This window comes from Pogona vitticeps, chromosome 6 (genome assembly GCF_051106095.1).
Source record: "Pogona vitticeps strain Pit_001003342236 chromosome 6, PviZW2.1, whole genome shotgun sequence".
Taxonomy (NCBI): Eukaryota; Metazoa; Chordata; class Lepidosauria; order Squamata; family Agamidae; genus Pogona; species Pogona vitticeps.
The window spans coordinates 21,709,431-21,726,233 of NC_135788.1; the positions used below are offsets into that span (position 1 = coordinate 21,709,431).

At 41.1% G+C, this 16,803-nt stretch overlaps 1 protein-coding gene across 2 annotated transcripts in view; it reads left to right on the forward strand.

Annotated features, from left to right (window-relative positions):
* The window catches only part of ST8SIA6 (ST8 alpha-N-acetyl-neuraminide alpha-2,8-sialyltransferase 6), a 47,184-nt gene extending 40,869 nt beyond the window's left edge, over nucleotides 1-6,315 (forward strand). For both annotated transcript variants that reach the window (XM_020806653.3, XM_073003106.2), the window contains one exon: nucleotides 2,771-6,315. The gene's annotated coding sequence lies outside the window, so the exon portion shown is untranslated. The remainder of the gene's footprint in view (nucleotides 1-2,770) is intronic.
* The last annotated feature ends 10,488 nt before the right edge of the window (nucleotides 6,316-16,803 follow it).

Below are 16,803 nucleotides of genomic sequence, written 5' to 3' on the forward strand. Positions count from 1 at the left end.
GCCCGTGGATCGTAACACCGCTGCCACCATGTGAGTTATTGGTCCCATAAATGAGATCAAAAACCACGAAACAGGAAAATCCAGGCCCCTTTCACTCCCATTCGAAATTAAACTGCTTGAGTCAACACAGTTCCCGGGACATGAACTCTTGGCAGCCTGCATTTAAAGTCTGTTTCGATTTTATTAAAAAGAAACCACTTAATACCGCATCTTTACTGTTTAATGACTCAATTTAGGTAACGTAAGCCAAATTAATTACCTATAGGGAAACTGTTCTGTTCAAAGGACTAGAAAGGCCAATTATTAAACAACATAAGTTTATTTAAGTGAACAAAGAAAACATTTCTCTACAGTTTCATTTCTAAGCAACAGCATAATGGTTCAGCACCTTCTATAAAAGTTAACTAGTAAAACAAAACAAAGACTAAACTATAAACTAAGGTAAGCAAACGATATTCTTACGCAGTCCATATTGTTGAATTAGGTTCCTTCGCTTGGATCAAAGAAATGCGACGCCATGTTTTCAGAATCCCAAAACTCTCTTCTCTCTCTCAAGTTACTTTTTCCAACCTCTTGTAAATTTCTCCAACCTGCCCCCTCCTGACATACTCAACCAATCACGAAGGCAAGAATTAGCATAGGGTACGCCCTACTTTCCCACCAACACCAAAGAATTGTTTATCATTCAGGTTAGAGATATTTTGACTCTGCCGTGTTTTCCTCTCCAGCTGCGGCGATAAGAAAAGCTGAAAATAACTACTAGTAATTTTCCAGAACTTAGCCTGTGTCAGACTCAAAATGGATTCCTCTATGGTTAAGACATGACTACATAACCCATCTCTAATTAGAAAAATACATTTCATCACAATTATTATGTATTTGTCTATGTTTTTATTATCTGATTTTATATTGGAAGCCACCTAGAGTGGTCCGGTGGGCCAGATAGGCAGGGTATAAATCAAATAAATAAATAAATAAATAAAATAAATAAATAAATAAATAAATAAATAAATAAATAAATGTGTGCCACAGCTGGCACGTGGAGCCCTTTCTGCTGGCACGCGAACCATAGGTCAACAGATCACTACTCTGCCCCCCCCCCCGCAGCCAAACCTTCACTTCAGCAGGCGGATCTGGAGCATCTGGTGCTGGCAGCGGATCTGGAGTGGGGTCTTGGGGCCATGCCCAGGAATCCCCCTTCCGTCACCACTGGTTTCCTGTTTTCCTGCAGGAAATAGGTTTTGTGACACTGAAACACAAGGGAGGTGGCTTGCAAGTTTTGGTATCCAATTTCAGAGCCAAAATAATCTTCCATTGCTGGCTCTCTGGGAAAGGAGGAAATGCAGTTCCTCAGAAATGCAGTTCCTCTGGCCTGTGACAGGCAAGAGTGTCCTTCCGCTCCACAGCTGGGGCAGAGTTCCCTCTGGAAGGGGCAGAGAAAGGGAGAAAGCAAGCTTCCTGCAGCTGCTCGTTCCAAAGACAGGTGCCAACGCTGATCTTCCCACTGGCTGTGCTGTTCTGGGCTGTGTGTGCGCGTGCATTTGTGTGCAATCTCCCAGGGGCCCGTACTTCTGGTGGCAGAGTTCAGTGGAACTCCCCCCCCCCGATCTCATCTGCCAGTCTTCTTTTCAAGCTGCTTGCAGCTAGTTTTACCCCCACCCCCAGTCTTTCCCAGGTATTTGAAACTCTTCATTTCCTTCCTCTGCTTTCTTCTGAGAACCTTCGTCTGCTTGAATGTTGACTATTAAAAGCAATTTAAACTTCCGGTGGGCGGCACACCACCCACTGTTTTTTTTTTTTCTCCCCAGTTTGGGCACGCAAGCCCAAAAAGGTTCGCCACTACTGGTCTAGGACTTCATTAAGCAAAAGGTCTCCCTGTTTTGCACAATGTATGCACCTGCTGCTGGTAAACTAGAGTTATAGACAAGATTGTTATGTGAGATTTCTTTTGGACATATCTTGGAACATGGTTTCTTGGAACACAAGTTTTTAACATTCTGAGTAAGGCACCAATATTTTACATATTTTTGGTTATCAAATCAATCAAACTGAAAGTTTCACCCTTCAGTATGTCAGCAGGGGCTAATGGGAGCTGGAGTTCAAAAGCACTCAGAGGACCACTGTCCCCAACCTCTGCCCTCCAGCTCTCTCCCTCCTTTGCTGCTTCTTTAAATAAAACAAGAAAAAGAGAAACAAGCCATTTGAATGGAAGAGGTTAAAGCAGACAAAATTAAATTATACCTTATTAATTGTCGAATGTCAGAAAAGCAATAATGGATTTTAAATGAAGACAAAACCGAAGTGACAAGCCTAATTTTTCTTTCATCAGTGAGTAATGCCACCTCATTTATTCATGTGGGCTTTTGAAATCTTCCCCCTGCTCTTTCATCACAAAGGCACATAAATGCCAACAGTAGCTCGTTTTGTATATGTGCCGTGTTTCCCCGAAACTAAGACAGGGTCTTATATAAATTTTTGCTCCAAAAATGCATTATGGCTTATTTTCAGGGGATTTTTTTTTTCATGTACAACAATTTACATTTATTCAAAGACAGCCATGTCATCTTCTTCTGGTTGCTGCACAATGGTGGAGGGTGGGATTTCACTTAACTGGGGCTTATTTTGGGGGTACGGTTTATATTACCAGCATCCTGAAAAATCACACTAGGGCTTATTTTCAGGTTAGGTCTTATTTTCACGGAAACATGCTATGCTTCATAGTTGGCTTGTAAATGAACTGTAGTGACATACTTTCCCCTTTTTCTTGCAGAGTTGAGAATGTCTGTGTGACCTTGCAGTTTGCTGTTGGATTTGATCAAATGTCAACTTGTGAGCATTAAATTATGCTATTATAATTCAGAAATATTTTGTACTTAAGTATGAGGAGTGTTTTGGGGGAGCTGGTGAACAAGAGCCATGTGTGATTGTAGATTCCTGCAGTCTGCCTTCTTGCAGAATCTACATTTGGAAAATCTGGAACATCCTCCATAGATAATAAAGCACAACCTCAGGATGATAGCTGGTAGTGACACTTGCAAAGTATCTTGTTTGTTTTATTGTTAACTATTGCACTTTCTGTTTTGTACCTCAGTGTGATCTAAGATGGTAGGAAGCTGTCTGTTTTAACATGCTGCTATAGGATTGCAGCATTTAGTGGATCTGCAAACAATTATACACGGTCACATATTCAACTGTACGGTTTCTCCATTTGTATTTAAGTGGTACCGGCCAAACTATTTTAGCACCTTATTTATCCTTGTATGCAATCTGTTAGATGCATATGCACACTTCTTTTTGAGGATAAGCCTCTCCAATGTGGTTTGCAAAGCAAAATGTTAAAACAGTAGCATATAAATATATGTGAAAGGAAAACAACATCAAGTGTTAGAACAGCGGCAACAGCAAACAACAGTCACAGATGGGCCTTCAAAGAAAAACAGCCCAGAACAACCAGGCCTTTGTAGCCTGTTTAAAAACAATGAGAAAGGGATCCATGTGGTCATTCATGGGTGGGTGTTCCGTAAGGATGAAACTTTCACCAAAGAGGCTCTATTTCTCATGTCCACCAACCTAGTGAGATCTTTTTGGTGGATACTTGAACCAGGTTTATGTAGCTGGTCTTAGGGTTTGAGCTGGTTGGCGTAGATGGAGGCAGACCATCAAGATGTCTGACAAAAGGATGTCTTTAAAACTCAAGGAAGGGTTTGTCTGATGACCTCTGGTATATGAGGGCTGAACATGAAACGATGAATCAGCCATCTAGTACACATCTGTTCAGGCAAGAGCGTCTAGGCATTTTAATTAAAAAGAGGCTTCTAATGGGTCCAAACGAACCAGAAGCTGCACTGCCAGGACCCTAAACTGACATTCAGTGTCCATCACTGACTTGTGATCTCTATGGTGCTGGACTTCTTTCCAGTCCCTGTCCCCCACCCACCCAGCTTTTATTTGCAACAAAACCAATGGAGTTTTATGGCACCCTAAAAACTAGTTGTACTTGGTACCTGAAGTGGGTTGCAATTCAAAAAGCTTGCACTGCTTTAGTCTGCAAAGTGCCTGGTCTCTGTTATACCAGAGAACCCTTTACCATAAGCAATTTCCCAGAGCATCTCTTTCCCTTCCAGAAAGATTGATAGTAACATGATTGAAATTGGGTGGGCAGCTGCAGTACCGTCTAATCTTGGTAGAAATGTCGTGAATGGATTGTGGTTTCGAAAACAAACCGAGGGGATCACCTGGTTTTTTTAAAAAATCTGCTTGGTAGCAGAATGGGGCAGGACAGTGGACAATATAGTGTTTACCTGAGGTTTAAGCTGCACAATAGCAGAAGATCTCTGTGTTTTGAACAGACCACAGGGCAAAGTAACAGTTAAATTTGTTTTTTTTTTTTTTGTTTAAAATCAACAATACACAACTCTGGTTGTTGAAACAACAAATGAGAGAGAAAACCAGCATTGTGTAAAGGGTGGGGTGTTCAGCTGAGACTTAGGAGAGGTAAGTTTCACACTGAGCTATGAAACTCACTGGTGGCCTTGGAATCATCATTCTGTCTCAGCTGACCTACCTTCTAAAAAACGGTATAATGACCAAGTGAGGAGAGCTAAGTACACTTCCTTAATCTTCCTGGTGGAAAAAAAGTGGGGGATAAAAACATAAATAAAATGGGGACAAAAACTTTAATAGTAAATTGACAAAAAAATTAACTTAAAAAAACCCCTCCCTTTCAACCACAGTAAGAATTCTATCTTGTACTTTTGTGAATCCAGATATATATTTAAAATATTTATCTATATTTAATTGATGCACATTTAATTGAAAAGTTTCACATTGCACTCCTAAGTTTAAATTCTTAATGTTCATTTCATCAAAATACCTATTAGAGTTAAATTATTAACCAGCTTTGATTAAATTTTCCTCTATTAACATGGAGCAAGGAAGAATAAGTTACATAATATAATCTGACAAAAACTGTGATATGCCCCTTGGGTCACATTTGCAGATTGTTTAAGGAGTTCTATTAATCTAATAAGTAAAATGTCTGCAGAAATCAAGGTAGTAATTTTTTGGATTGGTGTTCTCTAGGAAACAAAGACAGGAGGGACTTTATTGACAGGAACACAGAATATTTTTTGATGTGGAGGTTGCTTATATATTTGCATACATGGATCTTAACGAGGGACATCAAAAAGACCTCACACCAGGGGCTCCCACATCCAATTTCTACTTTTGGCCTCAGACTACTTAAAGTGGTGGGTCAAGAAACATAAAGTAGATTGAAAAAGTTACTTTTTTTAAAACTACAGTTTCGAGAATGCCCCAGCCAGCATGGCTAGTGCATAGACAACAGAGAGATGGCTACATATTAAAAGTATCCTGTATTAATTTAAAGTTATCTTTACACATTGCTAAGAAAAGTTTCACGCTATGGAATATATGGATGTCCTTTACTTTTACTTTGAAATTCAGCTCTGTGTGTGCTCGTATGTGTGTGTGTTTAGAAGTTGTTTTAGTTTCCTTCTGGGTTTTTTTATACTTGGCAACTGCAATACTTCCTCACAGAATCTGAACTCTTTCAATTGCCCCTTATATTGGGAGAGAACACAATTCAATTTTGTTATAGAGTAACTAAGTTCTACCATCCTTATTCCCCTACTGCACTCTGTCAAAAGTATCTTGAGTGTATTGCCACTTGGCAAAAGATGCTTTTACAATCTGTGTGTAACATTATGATCTCTTTGGAAATGTTGCTAAGTGTTTGACTAGATTCATGTACCAAGAACTTCTCTTTTTGTGAAATGTATTGGGAAGTGTACAGTGCCACTTTTCCAGTTTAGACTTTATTGTACTGTTAGGGTCCTGTTTCATCATCAACCAGATACCATGGATGCTTTGTACTGATAAAGTGCCTCAGTGTCAAAGATTGTTTCCTATCATGGTTATGGTGTATATACACTGGATGTTGTACTTACTTGATGTGAACTGAAATATTTTTTTGCAATTTCATTTAGAATTTTTTTAAACCTAACAGCTTGCTATATTCATGTCTTCTGCCAGATCATCTACATACTTTCAGCCAGATCATTAACTCTGCAATTCTAAACAGTTTCTATACGTTAAGCCTCATTAAATGCAATGGAGCTTACTTCTGAGTAAACATGCATACAATTGTGCTGAAAATCATACAGCATGACCCATCTGGAATTTCTCCTGCTTTGTTCTGATTTGTTGCCATTAAACAAATGTGCCAGAAAAAAGTGACCTCAGTAAAAGAAAGTTTAAGAACCACTGTGAAATAAATAAAAGTTTTATTGAAAATCTTCCAGTCTTCATTTCTGAGTTTTAGAGAGTGACATGGTGTGTAATAGACTGTACGGCTTGGTGCTGAATGTCAATGGCTCTTCGTTCAGCGCCTGTGCAACAAAGTGAATGGTGTACATTGCAGGCTGCAAGGCTAGCCCAACAAATATTGCTGCCTGAGGCAGAACTGTAAGAGTTACCCACAGCAAACTCAAGTCAAAGTGTATGAATCCAAAGCCGGTGAAAATATTTTTGTGTACAGTATGGCTCATAAAATTCTGGAAGGGCTTTCCTTTTATACTGGCAGTAGAAATGTGTACACAACAAAGTAAATAACTAACAATTTGCTACCCCTTTGTGACATCCAAAATGTACAGCCCCTGGCACATCCAAGTTGCAGAGCACAAGTAAGATAGAACTTGGTATTTTCTACACTTTAGAGCAGGGGTCTCAAACATGTGGCCCGGGGGCCATTTGCAGCTCCCCAGATGATAGTTTGCAGCCCCCGCCTTGCCTGCCCCCCCCCAAGCGCCCACGCATCCTCTGCTATCAAGAGTAAAAAAAGCCTTGCCTCACTCACCGGCTCTCTCCCAAGACAGCACCTCATGCACCCTCCATCCAGAACTGTAGCCTGCCAGCCAGCCCGCCTGTCTGTCGGGTAAGGAAACTCCTGGGGGGCTTCCTCGGGCTCTTGCTCCACTTGGCGGAAAATCTGATGCGGCCCAGACTCACCCAGACTCGGCCTCTAGTGGCCCCCAGGTAAATTGAGTTTAAAATCCCTGCTTTAGAGATATATCTCTTGGATTTGTAAATTAAGCCATGAGTCAATCCATCCACACATACCTTATTGCTTGAAAAATGAACAAATTAAGATTAGTTCTACACAATCCTAGTGTAAGTGGTGTATTTGATCTGTGCTAATTGTTTCTCTTGTTTAAATAGCACAGAAATATCAACAGGTCCGGAGGAAATCATCTGTTTATCCTGAATGAAGAGCTTCAAATAAATTGTTTACCATGTCATCAGGACTCGTAAAACTTTTTTCATGGATTGACTCCTCTGATTAAACTGTGCTGAAACATTCTAATTTGCATGGTTTAATTAAGTAATGCTTCCAGCCTTAGTAACAGGGAGACAAATGTGAGAGGAGCATCTGTTTTAATTCCTTTAAAATGTTTGCTTTACATAAGGGTAATGCTTTTGATAATAAGGAGACCCGGGAGACGGAGCAGCATAATCTAGAGAAGTTTGTGACCAACTGTGTTGCACACCCACTGGGATTTGATGCTGTGCTTTTCAAACACCACACACCTGCAAAGACATGTGTGCCCTCCTACTGAATAGCAAATTAAAACCAGGGGCAATGTTATGTGGAGAAGGATGCGCACTGTAGTCCAACACCTTTCAAATCACTCCTGAAAAAACCACCCCCAAAGCTCACATCAGCTTAGCTTGCAACATCAAAGCTCTGCTTGCTGCTATTGATGGGATTTGTAATCCATTCAAACTGGGCTGTGCTAGGTTGGTGAACACTGCTGGACAGTGAGTGCTGATGTAAGGTATAATTGGCTCATCGTTATTGTGGGGTAATAAAACTAATATCTTCATTCTGGAATAATAAGATCCACAGTAGGTGAGAAGGCTATGAGAAAAGCTGAAGAGATATCCCTGGAAATTCTTCTACAGTGGTAGGGGCCTACAAACTGTAGATTTGCTAAATTATATTAGCACTTTTTTAAAAAAAATCCAAAGAAGCTGTTTGGCATAATTTCAATTACTGAAAATGTTTCTTTGATGAGGTGCAATTTGGCTGAAGATCTCATGCATTCATTTGCAAATATAAGAACCCCAGAAGGAATTTGTCATTAGCTGTTGTTGATCTGGAGGGTGGGTGGATGGCGAATATTCAGAAGTGCAAATGTTAGCTTCTTTCCTATTAGGGTTGGTTTGTGTAGGAGCAATTATTTGGAAGAATAACAACAGAAAAATAAAGAACAGTGAGAAAAAATGTGGTTGAATGGGAGAGAGCGGGGCAGACAAAAATCCATTTGAGGTAGGCTTGACAAGGGGGCGGTTCATCCTAATTCACCTAGAAATTCTGCTTGAAAATGAATGTTGAATAAAAGTCTTCCCAATCATATCTCAACACCCCAGCCACTACATGAGTTTCTCTTTAGTGAGAAAATAGCTTTCCAATGTTCACTGGAACCGCAAATATCCCAAAGAAATACGAGCATTTCTCCTTCTGCAGGAGTGGGCAGGTCGTGACCCTCAAAATGCTATTGAACTGCAATTCCCACCAGCCTCTGCCAACCTAGACAATGGTGCAGCATCATGGCAGTAGCAGTCAAGCAACCTATGGGGGGCCCTGAGACCACTGCCCTTTGTCTTTTCATCCATCTAAAACATCTCTTTGTCCCCATTAACTGTACCGTACTCTGCAAAGGAGTTCCTACTGCCTATATGGAGGCCCATAGGTGGAAGCGGTAGTATTCAGGGGGTGGGGGGGAGAGAGAGAATACCAACTGATGAAGAGCTGATAAAGATTTTGATAAAGTGTTTGACCTCTAAACTGGTTTCTTTTGTTGTAATCTACATTTAGTGGCATGTGCGTCAGTGAAACCAAGGTTGCTTATCACTTTCAAAAAATCACAGAAGCAAGGACCGGTGGAAAAGAGGGCAGGGCTCTCACACCTTTTACTAGCAGACCCCTGCTGCTAAGGGGGCTGGACTCTTGAATCAGACCACTACATATCACAGTTTTTTTATATTTTAGCTCACTCTTTGGATCTCCTTCGGTTTACGGCATCCACGCGTGGTTTGGTTTAGAGTGCTCCGTCCCACCCCTTCTTAGAGCTGTCCCACTCCTTTCTGGCACAGCATTAGGGCTTCTGCTTTTTTTGGTATGATTCGGCATGCTCTTAATCACCCTGTTGTGTAACCTATGTATGGATACTTGTATTACTTTATTTAACAGTTGCTGTGGCCCACTAAATGATAGCCATGGGAAAAGGCAGGGAAGGGGGTGGGAAGGGGGAGATGCAAATAATTGAAAGAGGAATACATTGGAGCAAAGACTTGTCCGGACCCTCCTCCTGTTCATTACTTTGACCAGAAGACTGATTAAGTGAGAGATAACATGATTGCACTAAAGATAAGAACCTTTTAAGCATGAACCAGATGGCTACTCTCGATGAATTGCATACCTCTCTCCCCCCCCCCTAATAAAAAAGGACACTTCCCTCCTTTGAAATAAGAACAAAGGCCAGATGGCTTCAATTTCCTGCCCCCACCTGAAAGTGCCCTTAGTCTCATGACATATAGTTATATTTGGCACAGCACTGGTGATAGCAATGGATGCTTCCACCAGCAAAAGTTCGCACTTTTTTGACAACAAAATGTTATCAATGCAGAGAACACACATTATGCCTACCCACAAAAATATAATGAATTTCCAATGATTTTTAAACAGAATGTTTCTTTGAAGGGAAATGTCAAGCTTGAATGTAGCAAATGACTAACACCTATAAAGGTCATTGTTGTTGGAAGGATTTTGAATTTGGTTGTTCCCTTTTTTTAAAGGAAAAAAAAAGAGGGATGGAATGCATGGTAAGATCATCCCAGTCTTACTCCCTCTCTTGGAAAAGACAAATAATCACAAAAAAAACTAACTTACACAACAGGCTTTTGTCCTTTCCTTTTACACGGTGCGAAGCCACATCCCCACACGTTGAGCAGAAAGTGAAGGAAAAAATTAAACAGCTAATGGTAATTCCAAGGAATTGGAAGTGGTGTTTTAAAATGGAAAGCCCTATGAAATCAGTGTCAGTACAGTAAATGGTGTTTTATATTTAACGGATATGAACTGCAAAATGATAAGCATCTCGGCGTTAGACAAGAATGGTTTTGCAGGACACTTTCGGAGGCACTTTCAGTGCATGATAAGCAAAGGAAATGAATTATATTTCCAAGCCTCTGACTGTGATGGTATTGCTACATGGAGTCTTTCCATTCATCAAGCAAACGCAGTACGAGTGCAGAAAGAGAACAGCCTTGACCTCTGGCATGGAGTTTTGGACAGCATAATCAAAAGGTGAACCTTAAGCAATAGAACTAGAACCTTGCCACATGGGTCAAGGTAAACCTGCATGATGCAATCAGCACAAATAGACACATAAAGCCTATTAGAAAAAAAGTTTTAGACCTTTATTAACAATAAGAACTGAGAGGAGAGGCACCAAAGTGTCAGATCCATGGTGGACCGTTTAATGTGCCATCACTGGAGAAAAATAAATACATCCTAATCTTTGTGGATGATTTTTTTTAGGTATTGTATTATCTATCTACTGAAGAGAAAAATAAAATGAGACTGGGTGAATCTCTCCATCCTTTCCCCACCACCACAAGCGAATAACCAAACTTCAATTTTCTCCAATGTGGGGAGAGCATATCTGAAAAGGGATTGTAGGTTGGTGAATTGAATTGATGGGCACTAAAACAGATGCACATTCACTTCCCTCTGTACAGCATTGGAATCCATACATACCCTGTTTCCCCGAAAATAAGACCTAACCTGAAAATAAGCCCTAGTAGGATTTTTCAGGATGCTCGTAATATAAGACCTACCCCCAAAATTAGCCCCAGTTAAGTGAAACCCCACCCTCCACAATTGTGCAGCAGCCAGGAGAAGGTAACATGACATGACTGCGTTTGAATAAATGTAGACTGTTGTACATGAAAAAAAAATCCCCTGAAAATAAACCGTAATGTGTTTTTTGGAGCAAAAATTAATATAAGACCCTGTCTTATTTTTGGGGAAACACGGTAAGAGCTTTTTTTGTTTGTGTAGCTCCCATGCTATGTTGGGGCAAAAGCTTACAACACTAATTTACAACCTGCACAATGAAGCAAGCTAAGGCCAGGATAAATAGACATTTGTTGCCTCTTAATGGAGCTCTGCTTCTAATGATGTGCTAACTGTATTTGATAATTATGTCACAGAAGAGCTTGCATGCATTCCGACTGGTCCCTTGGCTTCCTATCCAGCCCAATGAGGACTATATACAAGCACAGAGGTCACAGAATGTTAATGTCTGTGGGAAACAGGCTAGTGGCAAGACAGAGTACCCTGAAAGTTGTCCAGCCCCCAGACGGCTCATCCCCAGATCTTTGTGGGCTGTGGCAGGTGTAACAATTGAAAGAGCCAGCCAGGGAAGTGCAGAATCAGAATTAAGAATCAAAGCAAGGATCTAGGAAACTGTGTTCCTACCAAAGAATTGGGTAAAGCAAAAAGTGAGAATCCAAGAAAACAAAGTCATACTGATTCAAAAGTCATAGGCTGACAGGGAGTCAACAGGAAGGGCTCAAGATACAGAGTAGGCACAGTCTCCGGTTAGGAGGGACATCATGTACAACAAGCTCCATGTCCCTGCCTATGTAACTGAGCTTCTGGGGTTCTGATATCTGGCCACTTGGTAGGAGAGTTCAGCTGCAGGCATTAGGCTTGTTCTCCCTAGGAAGGAGGGTTTTCTCTCAAGGAGACCTCCACTCTCCCAAAGTCTTTCATTGCAGCGTTTTGCTTCTTGCGTTTTTATCCTGTGACAATCCTATGGGCTGGGAGAGACCCTGAACCATCTTGAGCTGAATGTTCAGCCTCCTGAACCTGTGACAGTCCAAAGGCAAGCAGAGGGACACTGTGGTTTGGGTATCTGTCCTTCTGGATTTCTGGGGGTTCAGCATCTGCAGAACTCGGCCCATCCTCACCAATGTCAGGTCTGAGGTGCACTCAGTTAGCAGGACTATAAGAGGAGTAGGAATCACTGCCTAGAACAAGAGCACACCACACTGCAACTTGCTTATTCTTGTTTCAGATCCCACTTTAAAACAATTGTATCTGCAGGGGGAAAAAAACATTACCAACAAAATTCCCATTCGCTGGTCTTTGGGCCCCCAAATGTGACTTTCTCTTCAGTACACATTTCTGAAATAGAGAAGGGAGGATAGAAAAAGCTGAAGGCAGCAGGAAAAGAGGAAGGCCAAACATGCAGTGGATTAATTCAATACAAGAAGCCATTGCTTTGAATTTGCAAAGCTGGGCAGGGCTGTTAATAGCAGGACATGTTGGCGGTCACTCATCCATATGGTCGCCATAGGTTGGAGGCACCTTGACATCACACAGCCACAGCAATGTTTGGTGGGGAGTACACGATTCATTCCATAGCTGGGTCACACATTTAGCTCTGTAGCCAAATATAGATGGCATTTTCCAGGAACACCCACAAGCAGAGGCCTTAGCATCACCAAAAAAAATGGTTCAAACAAGAAAGGTAAAAACATTGTTCGCCTTTTTGAGATAGTGAAGAAACTCAGTTTTTGGATGTAAAGCCAAGCAATTAAAGCAGAAGTAAAAATACTTCACTCTCATAACATTATGCAGTATTAGAAGACAATCAGGATAATTCACTACTACTACAGTGGACCCTCGACTTACAGACGGCTTGACTTACAGACTTTTCGAGTTACAGACTTCTCTGGCCGCAAAATTTAGATTCGACTTGCAGCCGGAGAATCGACTTACAGACCAGAAAAAAACCAAAATGGAACGAAAATAGAATAAAAACTGCCAGTTATGGGATTAATAGTTTTTCAATGCATTGTAAGTCAATGGAGATTCGACCTACAGACTTTTCGACTTGCAGCCACCATTCTAATACGGATTAATTCCGTAAGTAGAGGGTCCACTGTACATAATTTTCCAAATGTGATATCCATGGCATATTTTTTTGGTCTTTGTCTTCATCTATGAAAAGTAGTGGCCATTTTTACAGAAAGGAGATTGCTGAAACAGTTAAAACATTAATGAAATCAGACAGTTCAACCCTGTCTTTCTGCGTGAATACTCTTGAATGTCAGTTTTAGAAATGGTAGCCATGTTAGTTGGTGAAAGCATATCAGGCAAAATCCAAAGAAACAAAATAAATCAAAACAAAGAGGGGGAAAACATGTGGCAACTTAAAGACTATTATATTTTAATATGAGCTTTCATGGACACATCAACTTTGTCAGATGGCTTCCCACTAAACATGACACAAATGAATTGCCAAGTGTAACACCAATGTGGGAACAGAGGTGATTATTAAACTTATAGTAGTAACTCTCTTTCACAATGAAATTAATTTTGCCAGCTGCCAGAGTCAGGAAAAGAAAGGAAAGGAAAATCCATGTAAAAAAAGACCAAGCTACCTAGCCAAATGGGGTAGGATGAATTGTGGTATGGTCACAGCATCTTGAAAAGGAAATTGTAGAGCTGGCAACCATGCAGAGAAGCATAAGAATGTATCAGAGTTCTACACCAGTTCTTTTGTGATTAAAGTCAAGACTATGTTCTCAGCTTAGTGGAAAATGAAGTGGAGGAAGGCATGATAGCAGTGTAAAAATTATTCAAGTTGTAGAGTGCAATCCATTTGTGACACAGAGGGTTGCTCTCTTTACTGTTCAAGCAGCCTCTCTCAGGAAGAATAAAGTGTCTGTTTAGATGAGTCATGTAATGTTTTTATCTCCAGTGAGGTTGTACTGGAATGACAGAAGTTTTATTATGACAAATTGTCCAACTAAATTGCATATTTCATTTTAACCTTCTGCAAGCCGAAGGTTTGTTGTTTTTGTTATTCTCTCTGAGTATATTTAAAATGGTCTGAAGACTTCAGTCAAGTACCTACTACTAGAGTGTGAAGAAAGTGGATAATAAGTTTTTATTCTTCCCGGTCTTCTAATCCTGGAACTTGAGGTCATCCAAGGAAGTTGATTGGTGAGAGATTCACGTGAGGGAAAAGGAAGCATCTATTCACGCACTGCATAAATAAACTAAACTCTTTCCTCAAAATGCAGTGATGGCCACCATCTTGAAGACAATTCAGAGTAACAGAGAAATCCATGGAGGATAAGGCTGTCCGTCATTGTTGATTACATATTACAGTACTTGCACTACCTGAGGCAGCACTTGTTTTGATTCTGGACTAGATAGGTTTTTGCTCTGATTCAGGATGGTTCTTTTTCATGTGGTGATGTTTTCATGAGAGAACTCAGGAAAGCAACTACACGGGAGGAAAAAAAATCTACTGCAGGTGCATAGTAAACAAAGATATTCTGAAAGTGGGGAACCCACTGAAGAACTAATACAGTAATACATGAGAGGAGAATGCAAAGTCTAAACAAATCATAACACTTCTACATTTCGAACACATTTTAGGGAAAATGTCATGGGAAGCAGTCCATGTCCAAAAACAAGTCTTTCTCATTTTTCTGTGAGGACTATGTTTCATAACCCTTCTGAACACCTGGTGAAAGAAAAGTTGAATGCAGAAAGTTGCACTATTTCTTCATTCCAGACCTCATTTTTCAATCTGTCTGGAACTTCATTTCCTGAATCTCGTCAGATGCACACACATAAATCAGGCTTGGGCTGACTTCCGTCTTCCAGAATCTGCTTAACTTTTTTTTAAAGGGAGAATGTCTGTGGTCTGCCAGTGCATATTAAATATACAGAGCAGAAGGGTATCCTTTACTGTTCTAACAGGCGAGGCATAACTGAAAATATTTTACAGAAAGGGAACAGAGAAAATCATACCATAAATACATAATTCTACATGAAGTGGTCCTGACTATCCACACTTACTTAGAAACACATTCCTAACTGAAGACCGTTGAGGGGTGCACAACAATGTAATACAAGAAAACCCTGCCTCAGATATGGTGGGTGGCCATATGTCCTTTTTAAGGACTCTGTGTGTGTGTGTGTTTAGTCGTTTAGTCGTGTCCGACTCTTCGTGACCCCATGGACCAGAGCACGCCAGGCCCTCCTGTCTTCTACTGCCTCCCGGAGTTGTGTCAGGTTCATGTTGGTTGCTTCGCAGACACTGTCCAGCCATCTCATCCTCGGTCGTCCCCTTCTCCTCTTGCCGTCACACCTTCCTAACATCAGGGTTTTTTCCAAGGACTCTTTTCTTCTCATGAGATGGCCAAAGTACTGGAGCCTCAGCTTCAGGATCTGTCCTTCCAGTGAGCACTCAGGGTTGATTTCCTTTGGAACTGATAGGTTTGTTCTCCTTGCAGTCCAGGGGATTCTCAAGAGCCTCCTCCAGCACCACAATTCAAAGGCATCAATTCTTCGGCGGTCTGCTTTCTTTATGGTCCAGCTCTCACTTCCATACATCACGACAGGAAAAACCATAGCTTTGACTATTCGGACTTTTGTTGGCAAGGTGATGTCTCTGCTTTTCAAGATGCTGTCCAGATTTGTCATCGCTTTCCTCCCAAGAAGAAGGCGTCTTTTAATTTCGGGGCTGCTGTCTCCATCTGCAGTGATCATGGAGCCCAGGAAAATAAAATTTGACACTGCCTCCATATCTTCCCCTTCTATTTCCCAGGAGGTGATGGGACCAGTGGCCATGATCTTAGTTTTTTTGATGTTGAGTTTCAGACCGTTTTTTGCACTCTACTCTTTCACTCTCATTACAAGGTTCTTCAATTCCTCCTCACTTTCTGCCATCAGAGTGGTATCATCCGCATATCGGAGGTTGTTGATATTTCTTCCGGCAATCTTAATTCCGGCTTGGGCTTCCTCCAGTCCAGCCTTCCGCATGATGTATTCTGCATACAAGTTAAATAAGCTGGGGGACAGTATACAGCCTTGCCGTACTCCTTTCCCAATTTTGAACCACTCAGTTGTTCCATGACCAGTTCTGACTGTTGCTTCCTGTCCCACATATAGGTTTCTCAGGAGACAGATAAAGTGGTCAGGCACTCCCATTTCTTTAAGAACTTGCCATAGTTTGCTGTGGTCCACACAGTCAAAGGCTTTCGCATAGTCAATGAAGCAGAAGTAGATATTTTTCTGGAACTCTCTGGCTTTCTCCATAATCCAGCGCAAGTTAGCAATTTGGTCTCGAGTTCCTCTGCCTCTTCGGAATCCAGCTTGTACTTCTGGGAGTTCTCGGTCCACATACTGCTGAAGCCTACCTTGGAGGATTTTGAGCATAACCTTGCTAGCGTGTGAAATGAGTGCAATTGTGCGGTAGTTGGAGCATTCTTTGGCACTGCCTTTCTTTGGGATTGGGATGTAGACTGATCTTTTCCAATCCTCTGGCCACTGTTGAGTTTTCTCTAATCTACTTGAAAGCTGGTGGGATAGGTATCTGGCTGCAGGTATCTGGGAGTTTGATTCCCCACTATGCCTCTTGCAATAAAAAACAGACTGTGTAGTCATGGGCAACCTGCACAGTCCCAGGGCACTCTTGTAGGGAATGGCTAACCACATCTATATTCTCTACCTAAAAAACCCTGGAAAAAGTCAGAATTGACTTGATGGCACAGAACACATACATACAGATTCTATCTGAAAAAACTCTAAGAGGACAACTATCTTTTTGAAGGTCCCTTCCCTTTGAACAGCTGTCCAGTCTAATTCTAATTTTAAAATAATGAACTATGTTGAGACAGATCAAGAAC